General features: G+C 47.1%; 1 protein-coding gene across 2 annotated transcripts in view; it reads right to left on the bottom strand.

Moving 5' to 3' along the window:
* Positions 1-20,574, bottom strand: part of NBAS (NBAS subunit of NRZ tethering complex) — a 2,067,161-nt gene that overhangs the window by 1,705,553 nt on the left and 341,034 nt on the right. The gene's annotated exons all lie outside the window — the stretch shown is intronic.

Below are 20,574 nucleotides of genomic sequence, written 5' to 3'. Positions count from 1 at the left end.
AACATTCTGAATTACAATGTTTTATTTTAAACATTTTATTTTACAATAGCCATGCTATTCCAACCTTTCAAACTTCACAGCGGGCTAGGAGACGAGGCAAGTAACTGGAAACAGTAAGGAGGAATGTATATTAAATGCAGAGAGTATTTTGGGGACATTTATACATACCGCCTGCCTCCCACCAACTGCCAAATCCGAGAAGAGAATGGTTTTATTCGTCTTCTAATAAATGTCTTTCCCTGTGGCTTGCAGAATCCTATCCTTGGCTTCCGAGGGTGATTATTAATTTACTACCTACGCTCGACTGAACCTGCAGGGCCCTTTGTTAGCAGCCTAAATACTCTCGTAGTCTTTATGAAAGAGTGACTGCTTCTGAAGTGAACTTCTATCCAACGTTCTTAATGGTGGTTTTCAAATCCACCCCCCCGCTTCTAACGGGTGAACCCCGTGTGCTTAGATGACCCAACCCAGCCTCCTGCTCAGTATCCATGCACATTCTGCTGGTCCCTGAAGATGAAAGATCTTGGGGACCAAACGAACCTGAAAAACTATTAAAGAGGGCTGAATGTGAATTGCTGCTAGCAAAATACACTCCATTTGAATGATTCTTGCTTCCATGACGATGGAATATTGCTCAACAGTCCTTAAACTCAATGCAAATCCCTCCCCATCTTTCCTTCCAGGGCACTGAAAAAAATTCCACTCTACATTTGGGCTTGTTCCTAATTCTGCAACGCGCGAGTGCAACCTATACTGAATATACGGTATTACCCGGTGTACCCGTTAAGGACCCTCAGACTGTCCCACATAGCCATGACTCTCAATCTAAGACAGACTCCCACTTCAGGGTGGAAAGATATTGGAATCACTTATCTGCCCTATACAGCATTTCATAATCTGTCTTCATGCAAGAGAATCTGTAGGTTACGCCAGCAACTTCGGTGGAAGTGCAGCTCCCAGCATCCATCTCACCTACCAGTTAGAAACTCTGAGCCATAGCCTCCTACAGATGATCAGTATGTGTAGTTTTCGCGCAGCCATATGTTTTCACCATCGTACTGCCTGGCGTCACCAGTGGGCCTAAAACTGATGCCAGGGTGCGGTAAGCTCATCGCATTCTTTGTTTCGGTTCTGGGCCTCTCCCGTTCTGAATGTCCACAGGTGCCATCTACCATCTAGACTGGAAAGGTGGGAGCAAAGAACTCCGGAGGACTAGGACCCATCCTGTAGTCTATGTCCTCTCATGTGGTCTATGTCACCACATGTGGTTACTGTGCAAAGCTTTAAAGCAGTTGGAATGGGAATAGATTTTTTTTTTTTAAGATTTGCGGGGGGGGGGGGGGGGGGGTTTAGGTGGGATCAAGCCATTTGAAGGTATTTTATAATAATGAGGGTGTTTATGAACAAATGTAAGGAATCAATCAATCAATCAATCAATCAGGCAATTGTAAGCGCGGTACTCACCCGTGAGGGTCTCAAGACGCTGAGGGTGGGTCCGTGGATCTGTTTAGCCAAAGAGCCAGGTCTCGAGGGTCTTCCTGAAGGTGTTCAGGGAGGGGGCGCGTCTGATGTCTGCCGGTAGCTTACTCTAGGTCTTGGCTGCAATGTGAGAGAAGGATTTTCTGCCTGCCCTGGTTCTGTGGGTGCGCGGGGTTTCGGCCAGTGCGAGGTTGGAAGGTCGGCGGTTTCTTTTGGGTACGTGGAAGTTGATTCTGTTGTTGAGGTATTTGGGTCCGTTGTTGTGTAGGCGTTTGTAGGTGTGAGTAAGGATTTTGAAAGGGACTCTCTTTTCCACGGGGAGCCAGTGGAGACTTCGTAGGTGTTGGCTGATGTGTTCGTGTCGGTGGATGCCGAGGACGAGTCTGGCGACGGTGTTCTGTATTGTATGGAGTTTGCGGAGTAGGGACTTGTTGATTCCGGCGTAGAGTGAGTTTCCATAGTCCAGTCTGCTGGTGATGAGTGCGTGGGTGACTGTCTTCTGGGGGATCCACTTGTAGGTCTTGCAAGGGATGCGGAGGGTGTTGAAGCAGCTGGAAGTGACGGCGTTGACCTGTCGGTTCATGGTGAGTGATGAGTCGAGTACAATGGCGAGGTTCTTGGCGTGGTATGAGAGGGTAGGTGGGCTTCCGAGGGCAGTCGGCCACCAGGTGCTGTCCCATGCAGAAGGGGTGGTACCGAGGACGGGGACTTCTGTCTTCTCGGCGTTGTGCTTCAGGCAGCTGTTGGTCATCCAGACAGCAACGTCTTGCATTCCTTTCTGGAAGTTGAGGTTGGCATTGGTGGGGTCTTAGGTGAGGGAGAGGATGAGCTGGGTGTCGTCGGCATAGGATACGATGTTGAGGCTGTGTTGCCGGACGATGGCTGCGAGGGGGGCCATGTAGATGTTGATGAGGGTGGGGCTCAGTGATGAACCCAGTGGGACTCCGCAGGTGATTTTAGTGGGGTCGGAGAGGAAGGGTGGGAGTCTGATCCTTTGGCTTCTTCCGGTGAGGAATGATCAGATCCAGTCCAGGGCTGTTCCTTGTATGCCTGTGTTGTGTAGTCTGGAGACTAGTGTGCGTTGGGAGCCGGTGTCGAAGGCCGCTGATAGGTCAAGTAGGATGAGGGCTGCGGAGTGGCCTTGGTCCAGGAGGGTGCGGATGTAGTCTGTGGCGGTGAGTAGGGCGGTCTCTGTGCTGTGGTTGCTTCAGAATCATCCTGATTGGGACAGGTCGAGGATGGCGTTCTCTTCAATGAATCATGTCAGTTTCCTGTTGACTGTTTTCTCTGCAACTTTGGCTGCGAAGGGAAGGAGCAAGATGGACCGATAGTTCTTGAGGTCGGTGGGGTCAGCTGTGGGATTCTTGAGCAGGGGTCTGACTTCTGCGCGCTTCCAGTCATCTGGGAAGGTACCTGTTTTGAAGGTGGTGTTGATGGTGCGTTGTAGTTCGGGTGCGATGGTGGCCGCGGCTCTGTGGCAGATGTGAGGGGGGCAGGGGTCGGTGAGGGCCCCTGAGTGGATGCTATTCATGGTCGAGGCGGCTTCATCGGTCCTGATCGGTGTCCAGTTGGAGATGATGGGCTGGCTGGTGTTTCAAGGGGGCGGCGGGCCGTCTGTGGCGCCTGGTGGATGGTCGATTAAGTTGTCATAGAGGTCTTTGATCTTGAGGGGGAAATAGGTTCCAAGCTTGTCGCAGAGGTCTTGGGATGGGGTGATGTCTGTGGCTTCGCTGCATGGGTTGGTGAATTCTTGAATGACACTGAAAAGTTCCTTGGAGTTGGCCAGGATTTTGTTGTGGATGAAGTTCCTCTTGGTGGCTCTGATCGGGTTGTGGTAGTCCGTCATGGCGTCCTTGTAGGTGGTGTGGTTTTTCGTTGTCTTGGTGTTTCTCCGGTTCTTCTCCAGGCGTCTGCAGGTGCGTATGGCTTCTTGGAGAGTGGTGGTGAACAAGGCGGTTTTCCTGTGGCGTTGACTGTCGGGGTTGCGTAGCGGGGAGAGATCATCTGCGCAGTTGGAGATCCAGGTGTGAAGTTCTCTGGCTGCGTCGTTTGAGTCGGGTGCCCAGGTGTGGTTGTCTCGGGGGAGGATGGAGTTAAGTTGCTCGTCGGTAACCTTGCTCCAGTTCCTTCGTGGTGAGGGTGGGGCTGGTTTGGGTGCCTTGGGTTTGTTGATGGCGAAGTGTACGCAGTGGTGGTCGGTCCATGGCAGCTGCGTTGTGTGGCTGAATAGGACGCTGTTTCTCGCCGAGAAGATGGGGTCGAGGGTGTGTCCTGCTCTGTGGGTCGATGTGTTGACGAGTTGTTCAAGTCCGATGCTGGCGAGGTTGTCCCGAAGGATAGTGGAGTTGGGATCGCTGGGGTTGTCCATGTGGAAGTTCAGGTCTCCAATGAGTATGTAGTTTGTTGAGGCAATGGCGTGGGGTGCGATGAAGTTGGTGATGGTGGTGGCAAAGGGTGTTGGGGGGCTGTAAAAGAGGGTTCCTCGGAGTGTGGCTTGGGGTTGGTCTGGATCTGGAAGTGCAGGTGTTCGGCAGAGGGGAAAGTTTAGCTGAGGTGGTGAGGCGGAGGGTGCTCTTGTGGGCGATGGCGAGGCCCCCTCCTGGGTGGTTGGGGTGGTATTTCCTCTGGATCTTGTATCCGTCTGGGATGCCGGTGCTGATGTAGGAGGCGGAGGATGCATTGATCCAGGTCTCTGTGAAGAAGGCGATGTCAGGTGAGAGTCGAGTAGGTTCCAGATTTCCATGGCGTGTTTGAGTACAGAGCGTACGTTGAGGATGATGCATTTTAGGGTGTCGCCGGTGCTGGCATCGGCGGTGTTGGAGGCCGGGGTGGCTGTGAGGGTCTGGCGGCAGTGGAGGCAGGAGAACTAGCCGTGGGTTGTGTTCGGCGAGGCCTGTTGGCATTCTCCAAGTCTTCCAGGGTTGAATGCGAGGAGGGTGGTGGTGTCGTAGCGATGGGTAGTGGGAGGTCCAGGGTTCCTGGCACTGGCCACAGTTAGGTCACGGACGGGCGCAGACGGGCTTGCCTTTGGCGCGCCAGCAGCGTGACGGCGCAGCGGCTGCCATTAAGTAGGAGAGGTGGGAGGTAGGAGAGACTGGGATGCTGGGAAATTCTGGGGGGAATTCCTGGTGGGAGGGGCCGCAGGGGCAGCAGCAGCAAAAGGAACAGGCAGGCACGAGAAAATAAAAACAGTGGTGGAATTGGAGCAAGACACAGATGGGCACAATAACAGTGGCACAGCAGGGAAAAATTAAGGAAAAAAAGGCTGAGAAAGGTTACGGTGTTTGCAGGCAGTCTGGTCCCAGTTGGAGTGGGCAGCAGGCGCAGGAGCAGGCAGCAGTCTCGAACCTCCCAACGAGGAGGACGGGGTCTGGAGGCAAGAGACGGCACAGCGGTGCTGCAGGGAGAGATGGATTTAGACCGAGGGTCGAAGGTCTTACTCGCGCTTCCCCGCAGTGGCCCCCATTAAGTAGGGGAGGAGGGAGAGGCTGGGAGTAGGGAAATTCCAGGGGGGGGGGGGGGGGGGGGGAGGGGCAGCAGCAAAAGGAACAGGCAGGCACGAGAAAATAAAATCAGTGGTGGAATCAGAGCAAGACACAGATGGCACAATAACAGTGGCACAACAGGGAAAAATTAAGAAAAAGAAAACAAAACGGCTGAGAAAGGTTACGGTGGTTGCAGGCAGTCTGGTCCCAGTTGGAGCGGGAAGCAGGCCTAGGTGCAGGAGTGGGCAGCAGCCTCGAACCTCCCAAGGAGGAGGACGGGGTCTGGAGGCAAGAGGCGGCATAGCTGAGCTGCGGGGAGAGAGTGGACCTAGACCGAGGGCATTTCTAAGTTCTATTTTCTACAAATGATCACAAAATGTGTTCTAGCATCACCACAGCAATAATGCTAGAAAGCAGGAAATAGCGTGTCAGCTTTAAAGGACAGTTGGAAAGGAAGCCTAACAAAAGTGTAAAATAATTTGTAAAAGTTTGACCTTTTTAACTCATTTATTAAAAATGAGCCGAGGCCGTACATTAATTTCTACTCCTTCTCCATGTTACTAACCTTTATAAATTCAGGACATAAATTTAAAACCTTCTGTCATCCACAAATTAATGTGCTTAATCTGCAAATGCCCTTTCCCTCAACAAACATTAACCTTTCCCTTTTTTTAGGTGAACAAGGAAAATAAGTCTTGGCAAAGCCAATAACCCAGATCAGTATTTGGTGTATGTGTTCATTTTTTGCAATGGGAGTATGTTGTGTTGATGTATATTTGGATGCATAAACAAAAACTATGCATACAGGGACCCAAATGCACGCAAACGCCACATGCAAATACACACACAGAGAGACAGCACACATATAGACACATATGCAGTCAGACCGTATACAAGGGGCACATGCAGCTAGAGATGAATGTTGGCTAAATGCACGGATGTATAAATTGATGACTGTGTAGTTGAATACAAGGATGAATAGATGGTTGATGGCAGTGGGCACATACAATGATAGGGGGTAGATGCAATTGTGGAGCTGAATGGATGCAATTGTAGATGGATGGTGGATGGATGGATGAAGACAGGTGGGGACTGACGGATATGTGCGAGTGGATGATGAATGCATGGGTATGGGTCAACTGATGCATAAGTGTAGGGCAGAAGTATGCGCAGTGCATGAATGTCCATGGACAGAAAGCTCAATAGATAAGTGCACAGTGTGCGAAAAATAGTGGCTGAGAGAGGACTATAAGTGGATAGACATGTTCATAGGTGAGGGATATACGATGCATGAATAATGTTGCAAGGAATAAGTAATCTATGATTAGGATTTTCTGCTAGTAAATAACAGCTTTTTTATGAACAAGAAATCAAAATGTACTCTGATGCTGAGTTTGACAAACAGTAGTTTACCATATGATTTCCTAAGCCCAGCATGGTGAGCATTCATAGCTTTATCGCCTATGGACTGACTGCACAGACCACTAGTCCTACCCTAAACACCTATGCAGTCTGAAGAAGGTCGTCATATTTTTAAAAGCACGAGAATTGGCTTTGTGGCCTAACAAGACTCCGCGTTATAAGTTGCCAAGAATTATCATTGTATGAATGTGGGCTTATTTTCTTCAGATATCCAGTGAACCCCTGTAAAATAAACTGCTTCTGCTCAAGGTCAATTCAGGTAAATGAGCCCAATCATCTTCAGAACCCAGTGCCACACTTTATCTTGGAGAATGCCTGATGAGCTAGAAATTCTACTCCAATATGCCAACAAAAGCTGCATCATTGCGGAGGACCTTTCAGAACCTGGAGAGATCACCTGTGGAACAAGATGAAACACGATGTCTGAATCCAAACACACCAATACAGATTCAAGAAAGAGCCAAAGGCTGAACTTTATTTTAGGAAAGCCTTGAACCAGGACAGCTGATAGCAGACCATCCAATTCCTAAACACAGAGGATCAAGCCCACTTTGAGAGCAGAGCACAAACAGGAGCAAAACATGAAGCCTTAGCACTGTCGCACTACCCATCATCCAAAATAATCACCACTCAATGAAGCGGTCAACAAGTACACTGTGCAACAATGCAGCACTGGACTGCAGATGTGCTAAAGTAAGTGTAGCACAGCCGATGTGAACAGGGAACCGTACAGGGGTGTCATGGTTTCAAGGAGATTTACAAAACTCCTCAATTCAAATACTTCTTAAGGACAACCAGGTTCCTTCTCAAAAAGATGGTGGTTCTTTACAATGTAGATCCATTATTGAAGGTAGAAGGGATGCAATGTTGTAGCAGTGTTTAGTTTAATAGGACAGATTTTGAGAAGATATATGTACCTTCGTCATTTGTCAGTGGAGTTTGAAATCTTCCAGAAAATCGGTTTACAGAGGAGATGAGTTAATCTGTGATATCTTCAAGAAAACCAATAAAATTATTTTTGCTGCCAAGTGGGGATACAAGATGTTCTGCATCAGTGACTTAAGTGTTGTATTTGTAATCTCCTCAGTTAGGCACTGAAACCAGGATCTGTTTTTTCGGCCCTGTTGATGTGGAAGATGTATGCAAGTGCTACTACAACATGAAATAATGATATGAAGCATGAGCAGAACCAGATTTTTATTCCAGTGCACTAATGCGAAGGTCACTGTCTTGGATAAGGAAATGCGATGTGATCGGTAAGAGGCCGAAAGGAAGAGAGTCATCTGAGGGTGCTTGGACAGATTGATCTTTATGTTTAGGAATTCTAACTCAGGAGAATGTGGTAATAAGATGTGTGGTGGGTTCTGAGAAACTATTAGGTGTATGGTCGAGCACTCAAGGTAATGTACAAGGAGGAATGCTCCTAAATTAAGGGATCTGTGTTCATCTCTTCGTGAACAGATATGTCTAGTGAAGTGTATCATCAGAGTGAGGAGAGGCACTCCTGGAAGGAGTGTGCTTGTGGGAAAGAGAAAGGCAAAGTGCAATTATTAGTCTTCGCATCATCTCATCCAAGTGATCCAGTTTCAGACTGAGGTCAAGCAGATCATTTTGGGGGGCAGAGAATAGATCTGAGGTCCGGCCTTTAGTGAAGGGCTGTTATAAAGTATGAGGCAATAGTAGCATCTCTTATGCGAGTCATGCCTATTGGTCGGGTGAGTCCTTTTGAGGTGAATCAGTCTAGATGCTGCTGTTTTGCTGCATCTGGACTGGAAGGACATTGATTGGCAGAGGGAGGCTGCATCAAAGGGCAGGAGAGCTGATGGTTTGGTTCTTGACAGTTCAGTCTGTGCCAGTGAATGAGTAGCTTCCTTACAGGTTATAGTCCTACCTTGATTTACACTGCCATGATGTCATCTGGTTTAATTCCAGAAGGGAGTGTGGCAGATAATAGGAATGTGAGTAAGTGAAAAAGTAAGAGCTGCAGGTGCTATTATCCATGGAAATGGACAGATGTAGGCATGCAATCAACGCTAATGTCAGTTGCCACGATAGAAGTTTTAAGACCATCAGGGTTTCAAACAAGGGGTAAGAAAAAGGAGGTTAATATGTGAGGCTAAGATCTTGATCTTCCCTTTTGTATGCAGGCTGATGCATAGTTCATACATCAGGTTATGGTAGCCTGAGATAGTACGTTTTGTCCTCACATGGATTTTGTTTTCTTTTGAAATCAAGGAGAAAAAGCACAGTGTATATATTCCAGGATACACACCTCATAGGCAAGGCGCAAACCTTTATTATTTAAAAAAAAAAAAAAAATGAATACGCGTTTTAATGGAGGCCAGACTGTCATCAGGCCGGGTTAATTTTATTTCATGACAGGTTTATTTAGGTTAAGGGACGATAGGATCTGTCAGGCGGTACATGCAACCTGAAGTATAATGTTATATGAAGCTCTCTTTATTTTAGGTTCTTCTGCCATAATAAACTCAGAGGAAAAACATGTGGGCTGTTGATGTTGAGAGTTAGATTTAGTATGGAGCAGCTCTAATGAGAAAATGAGATAGAAAGATTCATGTGACTTATGGGAGTAAAAGGTGTGCTTTAGTATAGCATCACACTTCATTGATAGCACATTGAGGGGCTTAGTTGCTATTAGCGCAACGTCAGCATGATTGTGGAAAACCTTTAAGAGTACATATCCCATGTGTAAAATCACATTTAGGTTGAAAATCACTTGTAGGTGAAGCAACTCAAATAAGGAGTACTTTGGTAGATTATGCACCGACTACAGTCTCCTGCGATAGATACTAGAGGCCATGAGTTCAGCCTGCACCTCAACACAGACAAGACATAAGTACTGATCTTTGGCGAAAGCAGCGACACATGGAACAACTTCTGGAGGCTATCAGACTTTGAACCCGCACCCACTCCATCCAATGGCACCAGAAACCTCGAAATCATCATAGACAACAAACTCACTTTGAAATCACAGATCAACGCCATCTCCTCCGCCTGCTTCCTCACTCTGCGCATGCTACATGAGATCTTCAAGTGGCTACCCCTACACACGAGATGCACCGTGACACAAGCCCTCATCACCAGCCAACAGGACTATGGCAATGCACTCTATGTAGGAATCGCCACACACCTTCTACAGAGACCATACAGAACGCTGCAGCAAGACGCATCCTTGGCCTTCCCCAACGAACCCACATCCCACTCCACCTCAGGAAACTTCACAGGCTCCCTATACAGAAGAGATACTAATTCAAGCTGCTGACTCACACGCACAAGGCTCTACACAACCAAAAACCATCCTACATTAACCACCGTCTGAACTGCCACCAACCATTGAGAAGACTACGCTCTGCCTCCCATACTCCCCGCATCTACCGAAGCAGAAGTGGAAGACGCTCCTGCTCCCACATTTCAGTAAAGACCTGGAACAGCCTCCTCATGCACCTCCAGACCATCACCTCGCTTCCAGAATTCAGAATGGCCCTCAAAACCTGGAAGTTGGAATAAGCCTTTGGGGCCCACAAGAGCCTGGATACCCTATCTGGTGATTAGCTGCACTTTATAAATCCGGATTGGTTTATTTATGGACAGACGGCAATTGTTGTAAATGCTGCATTCCATGGACGTACCTGGCCTGTTAGAGGGCTCCAGTACAAACTCCCACAAGAAGAGTCGAGAATCCAAAAAAACAATAAATAGCAACTTTGATTTTACATTAGGAAACCACCAAAACTCCTGAAGGGATGCAGTAGCCTGACAGGGAAGACAGGCTGTGGGTAGAGGGTTGCCATGGGTCAGGAAGAGGCGTCCAGGGCATGGGAATACAGCCTCATCCACATCCAAGAGGATATTGAAAGGAGCCTCTTGGAGGTTCTCAAGGAAGCCCAGTGAGGCAAAGGTCCCTAGTCCTAGGGCCCTGCACTGTACAAAGTTTACCAAAGGAACAGGGAGCGAAAAGCCTTCAGGCACAGAAAACGACAACACAAAGGATGAATCTGATAAAGGCAATATCATAAATGTGGAAAGTGAAAGGAGAGGGGACCATGACGAAGATCTAGTAAAAGATGAAGACCAGAGCGAATGTGGCTGACTGGAAGACACCCAGGAAAAGGAATAAACATCTAAGGCCTCTTAATGGGTGACATTGGGAGAGACTGGTGGAAGAACCAAAGGGAGTGTTGAGGCTGCTTCCTATGAGACCGATGGAAGGCCGGTAGATAACTGAACATACAGGGGGTGGGGAGGGGTGAGACAAAGGACCTGAAGTGAAATTCGGACCACTTCATAAAATCTTGCACAACAATATGCATATAGGCTAAGTCCGAGGCAAATGAACAGTGCCTAAGAGACCATTTAGTGTTGAGCGTTGAGGGGTGGGTGTCTCAGGTAAGAACTGGGAACAAATCCTAGAAGCCTAATAATGGCCTAAGACGGCACAGGTGAAGCTGGACAATTTTTTTTTTTAGAAAAGCAGTAGTGAGTTAACATCGAATTTACAACCACAGATAAATGTAGTCACTTTGCTTTGAGGTATAACTTGAGCAATGTCACAAACAGTAGATGTTTAAAATAAAAAGGCGAAGCAGAACATTAAGCATACGAGTCAATTTTATGAATTTGATTGCAGTCTCCAGTTCCACCAATGAAAATAAACGGTCTTGGTATAAATATGATGGTTTCAAAATGTTTGGCATTAGATTTATTTCTCTAAATCCCTCATTCCATGGTTATATTTCATAAAGTTAAGTCGATACCAAGAGAAACTATTCAGTGAGATGTGGACACTGCTAAGCATCTGAAGCAGGGGTCTTTATGTTTACCATGATTGACAAGTTCTAATTTTCATTTTTAGTTATTTTAAGGATTAGGGAGACACAATGCTTACTTTACTTTCCCATTTATATGAAAACGTAGGTTTGCTTTATGGACAAATCCTTGTGTGACAGGACACCATTTTCATCAAAGACAGGAATGTGCAGTGAATAGAATAACACATGGTTTTGCTACATTTTCATGTGCGAACTTCAACTCTGCAGCCCTTAGCGTTTTGTGATTATTTGACAGGAAAAGAGAGAGAGAGATACAGAGAGAGACAGAATACTTATACAATTCACTACATTCATCATCATACCCTTGCTGTCGCTCCAACGCTCTCCCTGTTGCTATCACTCTTTCTCTATGGCTTAATTCACAAACAATTTGCCAACAGTAGCTAAAACTTACTCTTAAATTCCTGGCGTACTCCCAACTTTCAGGAGCATGCCAAGAATACTTCTAGCTTTACTTCTCAAATTCAGGAGTAAGCAATGAGTACTACAAGAGTAAATTAAAGCCAAACTGTTGTGGATTGGCCGCAAAAAGAATAGCCATTGTGCATGAGAAGCTGTAGGGTGCAGTTCAGGGTCTACACTTGACTGCTAACCAAAATAGCAAGAATGAGAACCCAAGCAGCCCTCAAATGTTTCACAGCAGCCACACACTGCATTGAACCAGCATTGTGAGGGAGCAGATGCTCTTCACACAGGTGGGGATCTGGGCTACCCCAAGAAAACATAGGAAAAACTTATGTCGTAAGTTGCATTTATATTTCATCTGATTTAGCTAAAAACCATAGTGTTGTGAGCTTATTGTAGTGCTTGGTAAACGTGTGTGGAGTGGACCAGGTAGCTGACTTACAAATGTCAGCTATAGGTACGTTACCCAAAAGGGCCATGGAGGCCGCTTTTTCTTGCAAGCAGAATGTGGCCTAGGAGAGCTGGGAGCGGTCTTCTGGCTTTGATGTAGCAGGTCTGAAGACACTTCACTAGCCAGGGAGCTATCTCTTCTATTGAAACAGCAGTGCCTTTGTGTGGTTTAGTGTAGGCAACAAATAATAGTTGCATTTTACAGAATGGTTTCTTCTTATGGATGTAGTACATGTGAGCCATTTCGACATCTAATGTGTGAAGGGCTCTTTCTGCCACAGAGTGTGGTTGTATGGAGCTCAATTGTCTGGTTCAGGTGGAAAGGGGAGATCGCCTTGGGGAGATATTTTGGGTTATTTCTAAATACTACTATGTCAGCATGGACCTAAAAAAAGGCTCTTTTAGCATGAGAGCTTGGATCTCACCACATGCCGGAGAGAAGTGATTGTGACCAGAAATGCTACCATCTATGAGAGAAATTGAAAAGGGAACTTATGAAGGGACACAAAAGGGGGACCCATGAGCCAAATGAGGGCTACATTGAGAGTCCAGGACAGGGATGGGGCAACCTAGGTGGGATGACCCGCTTAGGTCCCTCCACAAGACCTTAATGATGAGGACTCTGAATAACCAAGACTGCTTCCTGTTCTGTAGAAATACTGTCACAGCAGTCAAATGCAAATGAATGGAGTGTAAGTGAGACCTGAGAAAGTGAAACAGGTAACAATGTGTTGTACTGCTAGCTTGTGTGGAACAATGTTTTTGGGTAGGCAGTAGTGGACAAACCTTTTCAACTTTGTTGCATAGAAGGCATGAGTAGTTGTAAGGCAAGCATCTTTAAGAATGGCCACTCAGTGGGCAAATTGAGGTGGCCAAATTCTAGGACCTCAGGTGCAAAATCACCATGTTAAGCTGCTTGGGGTCAGGGTGTTTAACTGTGCCCTGGTGCAGTATGAGAAGATTCGACTGGTTGGGAATCTTCTCGTATGGGACTACAGACTACTTGTTAAGGGGACAGATGACCGGTCTTTCTTGAAGATGAGAAAGTACACCCCTTTTATGCATTGTTGTGGCGGAACAGGCTCTATAGCCTCTTTGAGTTATAGTGCATTCACTTCCTCCTGGAGGAGGCGCTGGTGTTATGTGGAGAGAACGTGTTTGCGGAGGATGGTTGGAGTTGGAGCAGTGAGTTCCAGGCAGTAGCCTTGTCTACAATGAACAGAAACCATTGTTCTGAGGAGATGTTTTACCATTGTAACAGAAACTGGTGCAAGAGTCCCCTGACAGTTGTAATGTGGTCAAGGGGAAGGGACAGAAAATCACTGCTTGGCGGAAGTGGCTTCCATTACCTCACCACCTCTGCCCTTGTGGATATTTCCCCTGTAGGCACTTCTGGAATAACCCTGGGAGGTTTGCCGCTGCTGTGGTTGCCTCTCGTATGAGGTACAGGCTTCTGGGGTGGTGTCTTTGGGGCTGCCATAACTGTGAGCTATGAAAGGAGCCATGTGACAATGAGGACTGAAGATCCCCATTGCCTTGGCCGTGTCTTTTTTGATTTTCACCAGCATCTTGTCAACCTGAGGCCCAAAGAGGTGTTCCCTGTCGAAGGGCAAGTTACTCAGATACTGCTGGACTTCTGGCTTAAAGCCAGAAACACAGAGCCAGGCATTTAGGCAGATGAGAATGTTAGAGTTAATACCCTCTTGCAGCGGCATCCAGAGCACACCTAATGGTTGTGTTGGAGACGGTCTGTCCCTACGTACGAGCTCTTTAGCCCTTTGCCTCCACTGATCCGGGAGGTTTTGGATCAGGTCTTCCATGTGTCCTACCGTGCTCGATCGTACTTCGAGAGTAGACCGGCCGAGTTAGCGATGCGTCAGTGGGTGAAAGATTGTGTGGCCATCCGTTTGCCCACTGCATCGATCTTTTAACTTTCTTTGTCAGGGGTTGGGACGTCCCTAGTATCCTGTGCATTTGAGGGCAGTATGCACAACTAGAGAATCTGGTGGGAGCTGTCATTTCATAAAAGGTGGGTCTGAAGAGGAGGCCTTATACTTTCTGTCAACCCTGGGGTAACTAACAGTGTCTTTAAAGACATTCTGAGTGGATTTTAACATACCCTTAATGGGTAGGTATTGTGTTGAGCACGGAGTGTGCGAAAGTGTTTCCCCTAAGAAGTCATCTTCCAAACTCGCTTGATGTGGTCCTTCTCGCCTATTTTGGAGAAATTGAGCACCTTCAGAGAGAGTGGTTATGGAATGGAACACCACACATAGCTCTTAAGAAACTCACCCTGAAGTGGTACGATGGTGGCATCGCCCTCCCTGACATTCAAAAATAATATTGGGCAGCACATATGGCTGCTATCAGTCATGGCACCTACGGGGCCCCGGACGACCCAGGCTATCGTATGGCTTCTCCCGGGATGGAACTATAATAGTCCGCTATATTCCGGAACCCACCCAGCCTGCATTAACAGGCCCTACTGGACATTCGATAACAGTGTGGCACGCTGCCAACAGGTCCCTGGGGTGGTAAGGTAAACTGACGCTGGTCACCCCCTTATGGGATTCTGCACAACTAGGTAACCTATGGACGACAAAGGGATTGGATAAGTGGGATACGATTGGTATTTCTCATATCCAAGACCTATAGGAGAAGAATGACAAACTCGTTCACTGCCCTCCAGGGTCAGCACGAACTGGCTGACTCAGAGTATTTTCGTTATACGCAGGTGCAACATGCCTTACGTTCTGTCCTTCCCAAGGGTTCCTCCCCCCCAGAGTCCTCCCCATTGGAAAGTAGGTTATTGGATGGTCACCTCCAGGAAAAGACTATTTAGCTTATTTATAATAAACTTATCTACAACATGGGAGACCCGTTAGTAATATTACGACAAAAATGGGTGGCAGACGGTATTAAATTAGACAACGAGGACTGGCAAGATGCCGTATCATCTCCCAGAGTAGTGGTGATTTAAGCAAGTCTGCGACTTGTCCACCTTAAAATCCTTCATAGGGTATACATGACAGGGCCTAGACTGGCACAGATGGGAAGGGCAACCACGGGAGACTGTCGTAGACACTGTGGACACGTAGTCACCTTCTTACATATCATCTGGGAATGAGCACACATTCAGTCCTACTGGAGAGAGGTCCATGTAGTGGTGGAAGCGGTCCTTACAGTACCTCTTCTCCCGGAAGCGCGCAGATGTTTATTGAACATTTGGGAGCCAACTGACCTAAACACACATCAAACGCAATGGGTCACTTTAGGATAAATGGTGGCAAAAAGGAACATTGCTCAGGCCTGGGGAGCCGCAGTTCCGCCCACACTGGGAGCATGGAAGACAAGTATGGATTGGTGCATGTTCCTTGAGAAGACTGTATTTGTTGCTCGGGCTGCCCCAAAAAGTGGTCCCGAATATGGGGACCCTGGAACTCCTGTAGAGGGAACATTTGTATTCCACCCCAGGACATTGCCCTTGATGATCCGCCTGCTCCTTGAAATGGTCCTAACTGTGTGCGATGTCCATCATTGTTGTTAGATTCTGCCTCGCCTGGCCTGAGATTGTATCATTGCTATGTACCTTTGTAAGTCGATGATTGTTAACAGAAAAGATTTAAAAAAAATAAAAAAAAGTCATCTTCCTCTGTAATGGTGTGTAAGTCCACCTTGTGAACGGTGGCCACACTGTGAATTACCTCTTAATCACTTCTATCATCTGGTGGAGAGGGCATGGCTAGGTTGAGGTCACGTCATTAATGCCTGTGGAGACAACACCATAATCATTCTATGGATCAAGTTGGGGCTTCTGGTCATATGGGGCATCTTATGGCTCAGTGGGATCTAGGGAACTACCCTCCCCATAGTATGAATGTGGGACCCCTCTAGCAAGGATGGCAGAGGTGGCCTATGTGGTGGAGGAGGAGGGGCTTTAGGTGGAGGGATGGTTAGTTTTAGTGAAGGAGCAGGAATTGTAGGAAGAGGAGAGGAAGTAGGGGGAAGGATGAATGGTGGAATGCGAGGGTATAGGGCTAGTGCCCTGTCGTAATGCTTCTTCAGCTTGAGAGGTAGTGGTGGTTTTAGTGCAAGCTGCTCCTCGAAGATAATCTTACTTATGAGAGGATGAGTGTTCTGCACCTTCGATGGCAGTTTGGCAGAAATCTTGCCCGTTTGAGGGTCAATGAATAGTCTCTTCTGCCTACTGTCAAGTTCTTCCTGAGGGTGCAGCAGAATGAGGGCATCAAAATCCTGGGAACCCGCTGAGGAACGGGCGGTGGATTGATGACTCAGTGCTGATTGCTATTTCAGAGTCAAAGCAGGCCTGGGCATCAAGTGTTGCTTCAGCTCCGAAGAGCCATTTATGTTTTGGCGCCTTGATCAATGCCAGCTCTGAAGCGTTGTTTCGGTGCCGGCCCTGGCTAGGATGCAGTGGCAGACCAGAGGGCTGTGGAGGTAGTACTGGGCTTAAAGCCTGACCCCCGGAGGGGTGGTAGTCAACCTACTGTTTATAGTGGTGAGACACAATACTCATGGTCGTCGTCTTCAGCTTGGCCCAGTGGGGGCAGTTGATCTTTGGCATCCTAGCCCGAGGGTGAACTTGGCTCCAAGCTGGTTGCTGAGCAGAGGTGGAGGTGCCCGCTTCCCCTTTGACGTCTTCCACAAAGATTTTGTGGGTACCCTCATTTCGGCGCTGTGCAATCTTGCATCAAGCGAGGCGTCAAACTTGTCGATATCAGAGGGTCATCTTGGACCGAGTTAGAGGAAGGTGGGGCAGGAGATCGTGTCATGCTCCAGCGACAAGCAGAGGCTACAGACTGAATTGTGATCTTGCCACACGTACTTCGAATGGTACAATGGATAGTACTGGCAAGGGGTCCATTCCATTATGGCCTGCACATTCTCGATAGCATGACAGAGAAGGGTCTGAGGGAGGGCCAAGGCAGCAAATGAGGCGTCAAAGTTACCAAGGGCATGGAACAGACAGAACCAGAGTGGAGTCGAAAAGACTGTGGCAAACGCCAAAATTGGTTTAAGTCATTGAGAATGGAAACACTGGAAAGCCCCTCATGAGGAGCACCATGCGGCATGGACTTGGAGCTTCAGCAACACACGTCTGAACCAGGCAGCAGAGAAAAAGAATCTAACGATTAAGCTGATGTGCATTACCAACGATAGGAGGAGTCACTATACCTCGTAACTCAAAAGACTTCTTCAAAGAAAATCAAGTAGTACACATCAGAGCTCAAAACTAGATGGTAGGAGTAGGTAGAGCACGTGCATCTACAGCTACACTGCTATGAAGCTTCCTAAACTCCTGAGATGCTGCTGAATGGTGTGACTGCCGTCAACATCTTAAATTACAACAATCCTTTTCTTATTGAAGCCAGGGGTGGCACTGATTATAAGTGAAAGTGTCTTTATTCCAGTTCTTACCCAGTGGAAACATCGAAGCATTTCGGCTGCTCCCTAGCCTTGTTCGCAATCGCGTTGATGGTTACACCGTGTCGGCGCTGAAATAAATAACTTTTCACCGCTAATCAAGTGCCACTCCCACTTCAATAAGGAAAGGACTGTTGTGAGATATGTATATGTAGAGTATTTATACACCTACACACACATTTTAAAATAATTTATAAAGGGAGGTAATTTTTGGTTCAGAGGTAAGTAGTGTAAGGGGGTAATGCTCAGTTTAGGGTTTATGGGTGGGTAGTGGTAAAAGAAGGTAAGGACTAATTTTAGGGGTGGGTAGTGGTAAAGGGAGATTAGGAGTAAATTAAAAACAAGCAGTGTTTGTGGGAGTTTTCCCCCAAAAATAAAAGGAAAATGCTACTTACCAGTATGCATCTGTTCTTGGCATGTAGAGCTGCAGATCCAAACACTAAGCATAGCTCACCATCTGGTGTTGGGCCCGGATGTTTGCACTTGTTTTTGTCTTGGAAAAGTCTTTGGAAGTCACGCGATAGCTGACTCCTCCTTTGGATGATAGTGCGGATGGGCTCGGCTCCATCTTCAGATTGTTTTTCGCCAGCAGGGAAATGATGGAGTTTTGTGAGAAACAGATAAGATGCCCATGTATGCTGTATCTAAATAAGATAATACTGGAACAGATAAAGGTAGCCGGGGAGGTGGGTGGACCTGCAGCTCTACATGCCAAGAACAGATGCATACTGGTAAGTAGCATTTTCCGTTCGAGGCATACGAGCTGCAGATCACACACTAAGCATAGATTGTATAGCTGTACCCGCCCTTAACGGTGACCACCAGTATCTGTTGCAGTGGTTCGAAATAATGTTTTGAGTACAGCCTGGCCCACACTAGATTGCTGTTTTGTTTGCATATCTACACAATAGTGTTTTGTGAATGTGTGCGGTGTAGACCATGTAGCTGCTTTGCAGTTGTCATGTAAGGGAATGTTCCCTAAAAATGCCATGGAAGCCCCTATCTTTCGGGTAGAGTGGGCTTTAGGGGGAACTTGTGATGTTCGTTTTGCTTTGTGATAGCATATCTGTATGCATTTGACAATCCACCTTGCTATCCCAGATTTTGATATGGGGTTGCCTTTAAGTGGTGGTGAGAAAGATACAAAAAGATGTTTTGTCTTGCGAAAAGGTTTTGTTCTCTCAATGTAATAAAGCAGTGCTCTTTTGACATCTAGAGTGTGAAGAGCCCTTTCTGCGACTGTTTGTGGTTGCGAGAAGAACACTGGCAACTTTACAGACTGATTGAGGTGGAAGGGAGAAATAACCTTAGGGAGGAATTTAGGATTAGTTCGGAGAACAACCTTATTATGATATATTTGTATGAAAGGTTCCTGAATGCTTAGTGCTTGGAGTTCACTAACTCTTCTAAGAGAAGTGATGGCCACTAAAAAAGCAACTTTCCATGTTAAAAATGTAGCTCACATTTATGTAGAGGTTCAAATGGAGGACCCATTAGTCTTGTGAGAACTATGTTTAAATTCCACACAGGAGAGGGTGATACTCTGGGAGGGATTATTCTTTTGAGGCCTTCCATAAATGCTAAAGTGATAAGTGTTGCCTATTTTGTAAATAGGCCGCTATGGCAGCGAGGTGCAACCTGATAGATGTATATGCCAAGTTACACCTTTGGAGATGTAGCAGGTAACCTATGATGTGTTGGATAGACACATCTAGGGGATTGATGGTGTTAATAGGACAATATATAACAAATCTTTTCCACTTGGCTACATAGCAGGCTCTAGTGGTGGGCCTCTTTAATAACGTTCATACAGTCAGGGGGAAGGTTAAGGTAACCAAATTCTAAGACCTCAGGAGCCAGACCACAAGGTTGAGCTGAGCTGGGTCAGGGTGTCTGATCTCTCCACGGTTCGGAGTTAAGAGGCGTGGGGAGAGGTGCAGTTTTTGGTGCAGAACCACAGAGAGTTCCTGTAATGTGGTGTACCACAGTAGTCTGGCCCACGTTGGAGCAACTAGAATGAGAGTCAGTGAGTGTTGCTGTAGCTTTCGCACCACCAGTGGAATGAGTGGGAGAGGCGGAAAAGCGTACGCAAATCTGCCTGACCAATTCATCCATATCGCATTGCCTTTGGACAATGGGTGTGGGAGTCTGGCGGCAAAGCTTGGGCATTTGGCATTTTCATGTGTGGCAAAGAGGTCTATGTGTGATTGGCCTCACATTTGAAAAAATGGTTGAAGAACTTGCGGATGGAGTTCCCACTCGTGAATCTGTTACGTTTGACGGCTTAACAGATCAGCTATGTTGTTTTGGACTCCCGGGACATGTTGGGCTAGGAGAAAAATGTTCTGCGGTATAGCCCATCTCCATATGCTTTGTGCTAGTTGAAAGAGCTGTAGAGAATGTGTCCCACCTTGTTTCTGTATGTAGTACATGGCTGTCATGTTGTCTGTGCGGACTAGGACAGCCTTGCCTGATATTTGCTTCTGGAATGCCTTTAGGGTAGGAATATGGCTAGTAACTCCAGGAGGGTGATGTGGAGTAATTTCTGTTGAGGAGTCCACCTGCCCTGCATGATGTGATGTAAAAGATGAGCTCCACAGCCGGAGAGCGATGCGTCCGCTGTGAGGACAATCTGTGGAACTGGCTCTAGGAACGGGCGCCCTTTGTTAAGGTTTTTGGTGTTCCACCACTGCAGAGAGCGATGAGTGCTACGGTCTACTAACACCAGATCTGTTAACTGACCTTGAGCCTGGTTCCATTGGCATGCTAGGCACTCTTGGAGAGTACGCATCTGGAGTCTTGCGTGAGGCACTATGATTATGCAAGAGGCCATCATCCCTATGAGTTGCATGAACACTCGAGCTGGAAGAGAGTGTTGAGGCTGAAATTTGGTTATGAGGGTTTGCATGCTTGCTATCCTGACTGAACTGGGATAAGCGAGCGCATTTGAGGTGTCTATTGTGGCACCTAGGTACTGTTGTAGATGAGACTTTGCGTGGTTTACTGTAAACCCCAAGTGGTGGAGTAGTTGAATAGTG

Source organism: Triturus cristatus, chromosome 6 (assembly GCF_964204655.1).
Source record: "Triturus cristatus chromosome 6, aTriCri1.1, whole genome shotgun sequence".
Classification (NCBI taxonomy): domain Eukaryota; kingdom Metazoa; phylum Chordata; class Amphibia; order Caudata; family Salamandridae; genus Triturus; species Triturus cristatus.
Note: the sequence above shows the minus strand (reverse complement) of the source record. Positions and strands in the feature narration are given on the sequence as shown.